This window comes from Oncorhynchus masou, unplaced genomic scaffold (genome assembly GCF_036934945.1).
Source record: "Oncorhynchus masou masou isolate Uvic2021 unplaced genomic scaffold, UVic_Omas_1.1 unplaced_scaffold_7248, whole genome shotgun sequence".
NCBI classification, from domain to species: domain Eukaryota; kingdom Metazoa; phylum Chordata; class Actinopteri; order Salmoniformes; family Salmonidae; genus Oncorhynchus; species Oncorhynchus masou.
The window spans coordinates 674-15,422 of record NW_027013699.1 but is presented as its reverse complement, the minus strand read 5'-3'; the positions used below and the strand labels follow the sequence as shown (position 1 = coordinate 15,422).

General features: G+C 51.1%; 1 pseudogene; it reads right to left on the bottom strand.

The window, feature by feature from the left end:
- Window positions 1-1,323: 1,323 nt before the first annotated feature.
- LOC135537207 (dynactin subunit 2-like) lies at window positions 1,324-14,114 on the bottom strand (annotated as a pseudogene).
- Window positions 14,115-14,749: the final 635 nt, after the last annotated feature.

Genomic DNA, 14,749 nt, shown 5'->3' with positions numbered 1-14,749 from the left:
CAGATCAGAGGCAGTAGGGATGACCAGGGATGTTCTCTGTTTAGTGAGTCCCCCAGATCAGAGGCAGTAGGGAGGACCAGGGATGTTCTCTGTTTAGTGAGTCCACCAGATCAGAGGCAGTAGGGAGGACCAGGGATGTTCTCTGTTTAGTGAGTCCTCCAGATCAGAGGCAGTAGGGAGGACCAGGGATGTTCTCTGTTTAGTGAGTCCCCCAGATCAGAGGCAATAGGGAGGACCAGGGATGTTCTCTGTTTAGTGAGTCCTCCAGATCAGAGGCAGTAGGGAGGACCAGGGATGTTCTCTGTTTAGTGAGTCCTCCAGATCAGAGGCAGTAGGGAGGACCAGGGATGTTGTCTGTTTAGTGAGTCCCCCAGATCAGAGGCAATAGGGAGGACCAGGGATGTTCTCTGTTTAGTGAGTCCCCCAGATCAGAGGCAGTAGGGATGACCAGGGATGTTCTCTGTTTAGTGAGTCCTTCAGATCAGAGGCAGTAGGGATGACCAGGGATGTTCTCTGTTTAGTGAGTCCTGCCAGATCAGAGGCAGTAGGGAGGACCAGGGATGTTCTCTGTTTAGTGAGTCCCCCAGATCAGAGGCAGTAGGGAGGACCAGGGATGTTCTCTGTTTAGTGAGTCCGCCAGATCAGAGGCAGTAGGGAGGACCAGGGATGTTCTCTGTTTAGTGAGTCCTGCCAGATCAGAGGCAGTAGGGATGACCAGGGATGTTCTCTGTTTAGTGAGTCCCCCAGATCAGAGGCAGTAGGGAGGACCAGGAATGTTCTCTGTTTAGTGAGTCCCCCAGATCAGAGGCAGTAGGGAGGACCAGGGATGTTCTCTGTTTAGTGAGTCTGCCAGATCAGAGGCAGTAGGGAGGACCAGGGATGTTCTCTGTTTAGTGAGTCCTGCCAGATCAGAGGCAGTAGGGAGGACCAGGGATGTTCTCTGTTTAGTGAGTCCTGCCAGATCAGAGGCAGTAGGGAGGACCAGGGATGTTCTCTGTTTAGTGAGTCTGCCAGATCAGAGGCAGTAGGGAGGACCAGGGATGTTCTCTGTTTAGTGAGTCCTCCAGATCAGAGGCAGTAGGGAGGACCAGGGATGTTCTCATGATAAGTGTGTGAATTGGCCATTTCCTGTCTGCTAAGCAGAGAAAATGTATGGGGGAGAAAAATACATGATTTTCTCGAAAATATGCGGTAGAAGTAGTCCAAAATATTAATAGTCAAGTACAGATACTCTAAAAAACAACTTAAAGTATTTTTTTTTAAATACTTTAAAAAGGGACATCAGTCCAGCAGCAGTGTGAGATGTGTCATTGTGTCTACTACCTGTGAGAGCAGTGTCCCGTTGTCCTTCAGAGAGTTGGTGATCATCTGCTGGGTGGTGTCCAGGTGGGTCAGCAGCTGACCAAACTGCATGGCTACACACACACACACACACACACGAGAAGAAAGGACCAGGGTTCATATACTTATTCACAGAGTCAGACCCGCCACACGGCTACAGAGAGAGTCAGACCCGCCACACGGCTACAGAGAGAGTCAGACCCGCCACACGGCTACAGAGAGAGAGTCAGACCCCCCACACGGCTACAGAGAGAGAGTCAGACCCCCCACACGGCTACAGAGAAGAGTCAGACCCCCCACACGGCTACAGAGAGAGAGTCAGACCCCCCACACGGCTACAGAGAGAGTCAGACCCCCCACACGGCTACAGAGAGAGAGTCAGACCCCCCACACGGCTACAGAGAGAGAGTCAGACCCCCACACGGCTACAGAGAGAGTCAGACCCCCACACGGCTACAGAGAGAGTCAGACCCCCCACACGGCTACAGAGAGGAGTCAGACCCCCCACACGGCTACAGAGAGAGAGTCAGACCCCCACACGGCTACAGAGAGAGAGTCAGACCCCCCACACGGCTACAGAGAGAGAGTCAGACCCCCCACACGGCTACAAGAGAGTCAGACCCCCACACGGCTACAGAGAGAGTCAGACCCCCACACGGCTACAGAGAGAGAGTCAGACCCCCCACACGGCTACAGAGAGAGTCAGACCCCCCACACGGCTACAGAGAGAGAGTCAGACCCCCCACACGGCTACAGAGAGAGTCAGACCCCCCACACGGCTACAGAGAGAGAGTCAGACCCCCACACGGCTACAGAGAGAAGTCAGACCCCCCACACGGCTACAGAGAGAGTCAGACCCCCACACGGCTACAGAGAGAGAGTCAGACCCCCACACGGCTACAGAGAGAGTCAGACCCCCCACACGGCTACAGAGAGAGAGTCAGACCCCCACACGGCTACAGAGAGAGTCAGACCCCCACACGGCTACAGAGAGAGAGTCAGACCCCCCACACGGCTACAGAGAGAGAGTCAGACCCCCACACGGCTACAGAGAGAGAGTCAGACCCCCCACACGGCTACAGAGAGAGAGTCAGACCCCCCACACGGCTACAGAGAGAGAGTCAGACCCCCACACGGCTACAGAGAGAGAGTCAGACCCCCCACACGGCTACAGAGAAGTCAGACCCCCACACACGGCTACGAGAGAGGGGTGGGCCCCACACGGCTACAGAGAGAGAGTCAGACCCCCCACAGGCTACAGAGGGTCGACCCCCACACGGCTACAGAGAGAGAGTCAGGGCCCACACGGCTACAGAGAGAGAGTCAGACCCCCACACGGCTACAGAGAGAGAAGTCAGACCCCCCACACGGCTAGAGAGAGAAGTCAGACCCCACCCACGGCTACAGAGAGAGTCAGACCCCCACACGGCTACAGAGAGAGAGTCAGACCCCCCACACGGCTACAGAGAGAGAGTCCAGACCCCCCACACGGCTACAGAGAGAGAGTCAGACCCCCACACGGCTACAGAGAGAGTCAGACCCCCCACACGGCTACAGAGAAAGTCAGACCCCCCCCACACGGCTACAGAGAGAGTCAGACCCCCACACGGCTACAGAGAGAAGTCAGACCCCCACACGGCTACAGAGAGAGGAGTCAGACCCCCACAGCTACAGAGAGAGAGTCAGACCCCCACACGGCTACAGAGAGAGAGTCCAGACCCCCCACACGGCTACAGAGAAAGTCAGACCCCCCACACGGCTACAGAGAGAGTCAGACCCCCCACACGGCTACAGAGAGAGAGTCAGACCCCCCACACGGCTACAGAGAGAGAGTCAGACCCCCCACGGCTACAGAGAGAAGTCAGACCCCCCACACGGCTACAGAGAGAAAGTCAGACCCCCCACACGGCTACAGAGAGAAGTCCAGACCCCCCACACGGCTACAGAGAGAGAGTCAGACCCCACACGGCTACAGAGAGAGAGTCAGACCCCCACACGGCTACAGAGAGAGTCAGACCCCCCACACGGCTACAGAGAGAGAGTCAGACCCCCCACACGGCTACAGAGAAAGAGTCAGACCACCCACATTTTAAAAGCATATCAGCATTGTGGACATTACTTGTTCCTTTAAATTCATTTTTATAACTTCCACACCTGCAGTTAAATGTGCACATTTTTTTTCTTTTTTCTAATTGTAACGTATGTTTCTGAGCCAGGTCTGAAAGTCAGGTGATTGACAGGTTAGCATGTTTCTGAGCCAGGTCTGAGCCAGGTCAGGTGATTGACAGGTGATTACCTTGTTCATGCAACTCCTTGACAGCCATGAGCCTCTGCACCACCTGGGGCAGAGGTTGCCATGGCGTCCCACTTCTGCACCACGTCATACAGCTGAGACACCTGACAGACGGAGACAACAAGGAACACGTTGTGGATGAAAATAACACACGCAATAATGATACGGTTAGGGGTAAACAGACGGCAGAGTTCGAGGATTGTCCCGGTTACATCTACTGTCGGTGGAGGATTGTCCCGGTTACATCTACTGTCGGTGGAGGATTGTCCCGGTTACATCTACTGTCGGTGGAGAATTGTCCCGGTTACATCTACTGTCGGTGGAGGATTGTCCCGGTTACATCTACTGTCGGTGGAGGATTGTCCCGGTTACATCTACTGTCGGTGGAGGATTGTCCCGGTTACATCTACTGTTGGTGGAGGATTGTCCCGGTTACATCTACAGGAGATGACTACTGTCGGTGGAGGATTGTCCCGGTTACATCTACTGTCGGTGGAGGATTGTCCCGGTTACATCTACAGGAGATGACTACTGTCGGTGGAGGATTGTCCCGGTTACATCTACTGTCGGTGGAGGATTGTCCCCGTTACATCTACTGTTGGTGGAGGATTGTCCCGGTTACATCTACAGGAGATGACTACTGTCGGTGGAGGATTGTCCCGGTTACATCTACAGGAGATGACTACTGTTGGTGGAGGATTGTCCAGGTTACATCTACAGGAGATGACTACTGTCGGTGGAGGATTGTCCCGGTTACATCTACAGGAGATGACTACTGTCGGTGGAGGATTGTCCCGGTTACATCTACTGTCGGTGGAGGATTGTCCCGGTTACATCTACAGGAGATGACTACTGTTGGTGGAGGATTGTCCAGGTTACATCTACTGTTGGTGGAGGATTGTCCCGGTTACATCTACAGGAGATGACTACTGTCGGTGGAGGATTGTCCCAGGTTACATCTACAGGAGATGACTACTGTCGGTGGAGGATTGTCCCGGTTACATCTACAGGAGATGACTACTGTTGGTGGAGGATTGTCCAGGTTACATCTACAGGAGATGACTACTGTTGGTGGAGGATTGTCCCGGTTACATCTACAGGAGATGACTACTGTTGGTGGAGGATTGTCCCGGTTACATCTACAGGAGATGACTACTGTCGGTGGAGGATTGTCCAGGTTACATCTACAGGAGATGACTACTGTTGGTGGAGGATTGTCCCGGTTACATCTACAGGAGATGACTACTGTCGGTGGAGGATTGTTCCGGTTACATCTACAGGAGATGACTACTGTCGGTGGAGGATTGTTCCGGTTACATCTACAGGAGATGACTACTGTCGGTGGAGGATTGTCCAGGTTACATCTACTGTCGGTGGAGGATTGTCCCGGTTACATCTACAGGAGATGACTACTGTCAGTGGAGGATTGTCCAGGTTACATCTACAGGAGATGACTACTGTTGGTGGAGGATTGTCCCGGTTACATCTACAGGAGATGACTACTGTCGGTGGAGGATTGTCCGGGTTACATCTACAGGAGATGACTACTGTCGGTGGAGGATTGTCCCGGTTACATCTACAGGAGATGACTACTGTCGGTGGAGGATTGTCCCGGTTACATCTACAGGAGATGACTACTGTCGGTGGAGGATTGTCCCGGTTACATCTACAGGAGATGACTACTGTCGGTGGAGGATTGTCCAGGTTACATCTACTGTTGGTGGAGGATTGTCCCGGTTACATCTAGAGGAGATGACTACTGTCGGTGGAGGATCGTCCAGGTTACATCTACAGGAAATGACTACTGTCGGGTGAGGATTGTCCAGGTTACATCTACAGGAGACGACTACTGTTGGTGGAGGATTGTCCAGGTTACATCTACAGGAGATGACTACTGTCGGTGGAGGATTGTCCCGGTTACATCTACAGGAGATGACTACTGTTGGTGGAGGATTGTCCCGGTTACATCTACAGGAGATGACTACTGTCGGTGGAGGATTGTCCAGGTTACATCTACAGGAGATGACTACTGTTGGTGGAGGATTGTCCCGGTTACATCTACAGGAGATGACTACTGTCGGTGGAGGATTGTCCAGGTTACATCTACAGGAGATGACTACTGTCGGTGGAGGATTGTCCAGGTTACATCTACAGGAGATGACTACTGTCGGTGGAGGATTGTCCCAGGTTACATCTACAGGAGATGACTACTGTCGGTGGAGGATTGTCCAGGTTACATCTACAGGAGATGACTACTGTTGGTGGAGGATTGTCCCGGTCACATCTACAGGAGATGACTACTGTCGGTGGAGGATTGTCCAGGTTACATCTACAGGAGATGACTACTGTCAGTGGAGGATTGTCCCGGTTACATCTACAGGAGATGACTACTGTCGGTGGAGGATTGTCCAGGTTACATCTACTGTCGGTGGAGGATTGTCCAGGTTACATCTACAGGAGATGACTACTGTCAGTGGAGGATTGTCCAGGTTACATCTACAGGAGATGACTACTGTTGGTGGAGGATTGTTCCGGTTACATCTACAGGAGATGACTACTGTCGGTGGAGGATTGTCCAGGTTACATCTACAGGAGATGACTACTGTCGGTGGAGGATTGTCCCGGTTACATCTACTGTCGGTGGAGGATTGTCCCGGTTACATCTACAGGGAGATGACTACTGTCGGTGGAGGATTGTCCGGGTTACATCTACAGGAGATGACTACTGTCGGTGGAGGATTGTCCCGGTTACATCTACAGGAGATGACTACTGTCGGTGGAGGATTGTCCCGGTTACATCTACAGGAGATGACTACTGTCGGTGGAGGATTGTCCCGGTTACATCTACAGGAGATGACTACTGTCGGTGGAGGATTGTCCAGGTTACATCTACTGTTGGTGGAGGATTGTCCCGGTTACATCTAGAGGAGATGACTACTGTCGGTGGAGGATCGTCCAGGTTACATCTACAGGAGATGACTACTGTCGGTGGAGGATTGTCCCGGTTACATCTACAGGAGATGACTACTGTTGGTGGAGGATTGTCCCGGTCACATCTACAGGAGATGACTACTGTTGGTGGAGGATTGTCCAGGTTACATCTACAGGAAATGACTACTGTCGGGTGAGGATTGTCCAGGTTACATCTACAGGAGACGACTACTGTTGGTGGAGGATTGTCCAGGTTACATCTACAGGAGATGACTACTGTCGGTGGAGGATTGTCCCGGTTACATCTACAGGAGATGACTACTGTTGGTGGAGGATTGTCCCGGTTACATCTACAGGAGATGACTACTGTCGGTGGAGGATTGTCCAGGTTACATCTACAGGAGATGACTACTGTTGGTGGAGGATTGTCCCGGTTACATCTACAGGAGATGACTACTGTCGGTGGAGGATTGTCCAGGTTACATCTACAGGAGATGACTACTGTCGGTGGAGGATTGTCCAGGTTACATCTACAGGAGATGACTACTGTCGGTGGAGGATTGTCCCGGTTACATCTACAGGAGATGACTACTGTCGGTGGAGGATTGTCCAGGTTACATCTACAGGAGATGACTACTGTTGGTGGAGGATTGTCCCGGTCACATCTACAGGAGATGACTACTGTCGGTGGAGGATTGTCCAGGTTACATCTACAGGAGATGACTACTGTCGGTGGAGGATTGTCCAGGTTACATCTACAGGAGATGACTACTGTCGGTGGAGGATTGTCCAGGTTACATCTACAGGAGATGACTACTGTCGGTGGAGGATTGTCCAGGTTACATCTACAGGAGATGACTACTGTCGGTGGAGGATTGTCCGGTTACATCTACAGGAGATGACTACTGTCGGTGGAGGATTGTCCCGGGTTACATCTACAGGAGATGACTACTGTTGGTGGAGGATTGTCCAGGTTACATCTACAGGAGATGACTACTGTCAGTGGAGGATTGTCCAGGTTACATCTACAGGAGATGACTACTGTTGGGCCGAGTAGTTCTCCTGGTGGTTAGGAAAACCTCCTGGCCACAGGGATAACCTAATTACTGTGTGAAATAAGATGTCATATAAAAACTCTTACATTTACTTCCTTCTAAACCTCAATAATAAAAGCTGGACTAACCTTGTTCTGTGTGCCAGCATCTTCAATGGTTGCTTTGTGCTTCGCAATCTCATTCATCTTTCCAAGGACGCTCTACACAGAGAAAAAACACAAACAACGATAACCGTGTTCACTTTTTGCAGTATAACAAGCACAAAAATACCAGCCAATCTGTCCTTGGGTGTTCAATTCGAATACAATTCAATTCAATACAATTCAAGGGGCTTTATTGGCATTGGAAACACATGTTAACATTACCAAAGCAAGTGAAGTAGATAATATTACAAAAGTGAAATAAACCAAGTGTTCTCTGCAGAGTAGTGGAACATTGATTGCTGCTAGACTGATACAAGGTCAGTGTTACATTCCCTCCCCTCGATGATTCTGCTAATCCTCAACGTTACCTGCAGCCTGGCTTCCACCTGGTCCAGAGTGGCTGAGTCCAGAGCACTGACCCTCGCCTGCAGAAGCTCCATAGTGTCCTGGAGGACAGAGAGAGAGCGAGAGAGAGCGAGCGAGAGAGAGAGAGCGAGCGAGCGAGAGAGAGAAAGCGAGAGAGAGAGAGCAGCGAAAGAGAGAACGCGAAAGAGAGAGAGACAGACCGAGAGAGAGACAGACCGAGAGAGAGAGAGAGAGCGCTCAGTCTCAGGACTAAAAGTGATTGATGATCAGGGCAGGGTTAACTGTACTTTCTGACATTGTGGATCATTCAAACCCCCCCCCCCAAAAAAAATGTTTTATGAACAAATTGGATTGATTGAGTTCAGTTGACAAAATAAAAAAAAGTATCCCGTTTTTGACCAACTGAACTGGACCATGGTGGGAGACAGAAGAGACTCACCATGAGACTGCCTCCCTGCACCCCAGCACTCAGAGGTCCCGGTTTGTCTGATCCAGAACCCACAGCAGTCTCCAGCTCTGAAAGACGCTTCTCCAACTCTGCCATCTTAACACAGAGACAAACGATGGAGAGGTTCAGGCGTGAATGAATGAAAACTGGGTAAACAAGTGACACAGAATTGACCAAGGACTGACTCAAATGTCTTGCAGATGCAGACACACGTTGTTGCCGACCACACACACACACACAGTGCAGTTGGGGACCCCTTTCCACACAGTCCCATTGCCCTGGGCTCCTTACCTTGGCAGCGTCTGTGAACTTCTCCTGCTCTGGCCGGCTGTGTAGCTCATACAACACCACACCGTCAGGACCTTTAGCTGCTGGGGCCTTCCCCTCCCCTGTACTGCCCCTACTGGCCCTCACTGCCTCCAGCTGGGTTAACAGGCGTCTGCAGGAGACGGAGAGAGAAAGGAGAAAGGAGAGGGAGAGGGAGAGAGGGGAGAGAGGAGAAAGGAGAAAGGAGAAAGGAGAGAGGAGAAAGGGAGAGAGGAGAAAGGAGAGAGGAAAAAGGAGAGAGGGAGAAAGGAGAGAGGAGAAAGGAGAGAGGAGAAAGGAGAAAGGAGAGAGGAGAAAGGAGAAGGGAGAGAGGAGAAAGGAGAAAGGAGGAGAGGAGAAAGGAGAAAGGAGAAAGGAGAAAGGAGAGGGGAGAAAGGAGAAAGGAGAGAGGAGAAAGGAGAGAGAGGAGAAAGGAGGAGAGGAGAAAGGGAGAAAGGAGAAAGAGAGAGAGAGGAGAGAGGAGAAAGAATAAAAAAAGGCACATAAGGGTTAGGATGGTTATTAAAAAGAGACAGACGGGGGGGGGGTGAATAAGAGACAGACGGGGGGGTTTGAATAAGAGACAGGGGGGGGGGTTTGAATAAGAGACAGACGGGGGGGGATTGAATAAGAGACAGACGGGGGGGGGGTTTGAATAAGAGACAGACGGGGGGTTGAATAAGGAGACAGACGGGGGGGGGTTGAATAAGAGACAGACGGGGGGGGGTTGAATAAGAGACAGACAGGGGGGTTGAATAAGAGACAGACCGGGGGGGGTTGAATAAGAGACAGGCGGGGGGGGTTGAATAAGAGACAGATGGGGGGGTTGAATAAGAGACAGGCGGGGGGGGTTGAATAAGAGACAGACGGGGGTTGAATAAGAGACAGACAGGGGGGTTTGAATAAGAGACAGACAGGGGGGGGGGGACACAGAGGGGGTTTGAATAAAGAGACAGACGGGGGGTTGAATAAGAGACAGGCCCAGGGTTTGAATAAAGAGACAGGCCAGGGTTTGAATAAGAGACAGGCGGGGTTTGAATAAGAGACAGACGGGGGTTTTAGAGAATTTAGCAGTATGTCAACTGTCCTCACAACTGCATTGCGTCGTGTGGGCGAGCGGTTTACTGGATGTCAACGTTGTAACAGAATTTCCCATGGTGCAGTGGGGTTATGAGATACAGCGACTAGATCCTGAGGCCCACTGTGTTGCCATTCATCTGCCTCCACCCCCCATGTCACAAGGATCTGTAAACAATTCCTGGAAGCTGTAAATGTCCCAGTTCTTCCATGGCCTGCATACACACCAGACAAGTCACCCACTAAGCATGTTTGGGATGCTCTGGATCAGACGTGGTACGACAGCATGTTCCAGTTCCGCCAATATCCAGCAACTTCACACAGCCATTGAAGAGGAGTGGGAACAACATTCCACAGGCCACAATCAACAGCCTGATCAACTCTATGCGAAGGAGACCCGCTCCACTACAGGCCCGTTGATGTGAATTGGCGTGCTCGGCCCTCCATTTCCATGTAGACACAATCAGCGCTTTGTCTTACTGCGTTAAGGGGAGGTTATTGTTCTGGCGCCAAAACTGCCAGGCCTCCTCCCTATAGGCTGTCTCATTGTCATTGGTGATCAGGCATACCACCATAATTTTGTTCGCAAACTAATGATGGTGATGGAGTCATGGGTGAACAGGAAGTACAGAAGGGGACTAAGCACGCACCCCTGAGGGTCAGCGTGGCGGATGTGTTGTTGCCTACCATCACCACCTGGGGGTGCCTCATCAGGAAGTCCAGAGGGAGGTGTTTAGTCCCAGGGTCTTTAGCGTAGTGATGAGCTTCATGGGCACTATGGTGTTGAACGCTGAGCTGTAGTCAATGAACAGTATTCTCACGTAGGTGTTCCCCTTGTCTAAGTGGGAAAGGGCAGTGTGTGGAGAGCAATAGATAGTGTGATCTGTGGATCTGTTGGGGCCGTATGTGAGTTGGAGTGGATGCAGGGTGTCTGGGATGATGGTGTTGATGTGAGACGTCACCAGCCATTCAATGATTTTCATGGCTACAGATGTGAGTGCTACGATGCGGTAGACATTTAGACAGGTTACCTTGGTGCCCCCCCTTCCCTCTCTTACTTGGCCAGTGCTCCATCTGGGTCAGCTAGATTAATATGTGCCTGTGGTCCCAGCAGTGAGTCCAGGTGGGCAGAGACCAGCTGCTGTTTGAGCTGTGCAGCCTGCTGAGCGAGGACGACAGGAGTCAGACGCTCCTCTGAACTGCTGTCCCGTGTGGTCGCCTGAGGGGAGAGGAGCATAGACAGATGTGATCAGCACACAGGGAAATGACAACCACTGGTTTGGAGGTGGGTAGGGGTCACTGGGGTATAAAGATGGGTGGTTTGGAGGTGGGTAGAGGTCACTGGGGTATAAAGATGGGTGGTTTGGAGGTGGGTAGAGGTCACTGGGGTATAAAGATGGGTGGTTTGGAGGTGGGTAGAGGTCACTGGGGTATAAAGATGGGTGGTTTGGAGGTGGGTAGGGGGTCACTGGGGTATAAAGATGGGTGGTTTGGAGGTGGGTAGGGGTCACTGGGGTATAAAGATGGGTGGTTTGGAGGTGGTAGAGGTCACTGGGGTATAAAGCACTGGGGTATAAAGATGGGTGGTTTGGAGGTGGGTAGAGGTCACTGGGGTATAAAGATGGGTGGTTTGGAGGTGGGTAGAGGTCACTGGGGTATAAAGATGGGTGGTTTGGAGGTGGGTAGGGGTCACTGGGGTATAAAGATGGGTGGTTTGGAGGTGGGTAGAGGTCACTGGGGTATAAAGATGGGTGGTTTGGAGGTGGGTAGAGGTCACTGGGGTATAAAGATGGGTGGTTTGGAGGTGGGTAGAGGTCACTGGGGTATAAAGATGGGTGGTTTGGAGGTGGGTAGAGGTCACTGGGGTATAAAGATGGGTGGTTTGGAGGTGGGTAGGGGTCACTGGGGTATAAAGATGGGTGGTTTGGAGGTGGGTAGAGGTCACGTGGGTATAAAGATGGGTGGTTTGGAGGTGGGTAGAGGTCACTGGGGTATAAAGATGGGTGGTTTGGAGGTGGGTAGGGGTCACTGGGGTATAAAGATGGGTGGTTTGGAGGTGGGTGAGGGGTCACTGGGGTATAAAGATGGGTGGTTTGGAGGTGGGTAGAGGTCACTGGGGTATAAAGATGGGTGGTTTGGAGGTGGGTAGGGGTCACTGGGGTATAAAGATCAGGTGGTTTACAGTGGAGGTAAGGGTATAAAGATGGGTGGTTTGGAGGTGGGTAGAGGTCACTGGGTATAAAGATGGGTGGTTTGGAGGTGGGTAGAGGTCACTGGGGTATAAAGATGGGTGGTTTGGAGGTGGGTAGAGGTCACTGGGGTATAAAGATGGGTGGTTTGGAGGTGGGTAGAGGTCACTGGGGTATAAAGATGGGTGGTTTGGAGGTGGGTAGAGGTCACTGGGGTATAAAGATGGGTGGTTTGGAGGTGGGTAGAGGTCACTGGGGTATAAAGATGGGTGGTTTGGAGGTGGGTAGAGGTCACTGGGGTATAAAGATGGGTGGTTTGGAGGTGGGTAGAGGTCACTGGGGTATAAAGATGGGTGGTTTGGAGGTGGGTAGAGGTCACTGGGGTATAAAGATGGGTGGTTTGGAGGTGGGTAGAGGTCACTGGGGTATAAAGATGGGTGGTTTGGAGGTGGGTAGAGGTCACTGGGGTATAAAGATGGGCCCCAGGAATCCGAGACTAATCAGGAAGATTCAGGGGGATAAAAACTAAAACATTCTGAAGGCAGCTTCAACTTCGACGCTCTATTGTAGCCATATGTACACAGGTTTGTAGAGGCTAGGGCATAAGGGCGTAGGGGGCTAACGCTAGGGCGTAGGGGGCTAACGCTAGGGCGTACGGGGGCTAACACTAGGGCGTAAGGGGGCTAACGCTAGGGCGTAAGGGCTAGGGGGCTAACGGCTAGGGCGTAAGGGCTAGGGGCTACGGCTAGGGCGTAAGGGCTAGGGGGCTAACCCCAGGGCGTAAGTGCTCGGGGGCTAACGCTAGGGTTTTGGGAGTATTTGTCTGACCCGGGTGGTTTAGGGTGTAGGGATTGTTTGGCACCTCCTGTCTGACCCGGGTGGTTTAGGGTGTAGGGATTGTTTGGCACCTCCCGTCTGACCCGGGTGGTTTAGGGTGTAGGGGTTGTTTGGCACCTCCCGTCTGACCCGGGTGGTTTAGAGTGTAGGGGTTGTTTGGCACCTCCCGTCTGACCCGGGTGGTTTAGGGTGTAGGGATTGTTTGGCACCTCCTGTCTGACCCGGGTGGTTTAGGGTGTAGGGATTGTTTGGCACCTCCGTCTGACCCGGGTGGTTTAGGGTGTAGGGGTTGTTTGGCACCTGTCTGACCCGGGCGGTTTAGGGTGTAGGGGTTGTTTGGCACCTGTCTGACCCGGGCGGTTTAGGGTGTAGGGGTTGTTTGGCACCTGTCTGACCCGGGCGGTTTAGGGGTTTTACCTGGATGGTCTCTACCTCCTGACTGAGTTCCTGGATCTCATTAACCAGTCGCTGGTACTTCTGCTGGGGGGTTTCCTTCACCCCACAGCCCTCCGCCAACTAGACAGGCATGGAGAGAGAGGGGAAGAAACAGAGTTAACATACACTGAAGCGTCAGAACAGACAGCTGAATCATTATCCACAAGATTCAAATCAGACAGCTGAATCATTATCCACAAGATTCAAATCAGACAGCTGAATCATTATCCACAAGATTCAAATCAGACAGCTGAATCATTATCCACAAGATTCAAATCAGACAGCTGAATCATTATCCACAAGATTCAAATCAGACAGCTGAATCATTATCCACAAGATTCAAATCAGACAGCTGAATCATTATCCACAAGATTCAAATCAGACAGCTGAATCATTATCCACAACATTATCCACATGATTCAAATCAGACAGCTGAATCATTATCCACATGATTCAAATAAGACAGCTGAATCATTATCCACATGATTCAAATGGGCATGTAATAGGTCTTGTGATGGATTTCACAGAGATGGTTTGTGTGTCCCAACAGAATCAATGGTACTATTTATAGAACAATAATCAATATGAAATATTGCAGCAGCAGCATCTACTCACAATCTCATATTCTCCCGACTCATAGCCCACTCTTTTGTTCTTACTGATACGATCTGAGAAGTCTGGGAGAGAAAACATTTATTAGAGGAAAGACAAGAATATCAGATGACGGTTTTGTTATAGGGATGAAACGGTTACCGGTTTCACGATAAACCACGGTAAAAATTCCCGACAATTAGTATTACCGTTTCAAATGTTAAATTACCATTTAAACAGTGTTTGATTACCGCGGTTTGAAAAACTCACGGAAATACCGTCCAGCAGCAACCAAAGTTAGCGGCAGTCTGACGCAGGCGCAGCAACGCGGGTTTTGTTTTGTGTGAAAACATGGTGGGAGGCAGTGACAGCGCTCGGGAGATTTTTCAGCCTTCTAAGAGGATCAAATCTGAAGTGTGGTCGTATTTTGGGTTTTACAAGAGTGCTGAGGGAAACTTAAAATCGAAGATGGTCACCTTGTCTGCAGAACATGCAACATTATTTGTATATTATTTTTAAAATCGCAGCAAAAGCGGGCAACAATTCAAAATCTCGAGTCCTCTTTGTGACCACCACCCACTACCTTATAGCGTATGCAAGGTAAGTTAACTTTTAGCTCAATGCATGATGTGGGGGCTTCGGGATGGTGGAAAATGTCAAGGTTTGTCTGTCTAACTTTGCTAATAGCTTGTCAATAATGTAAACTGAAGCTTTTCAATGTTACCTACTCTTATAAA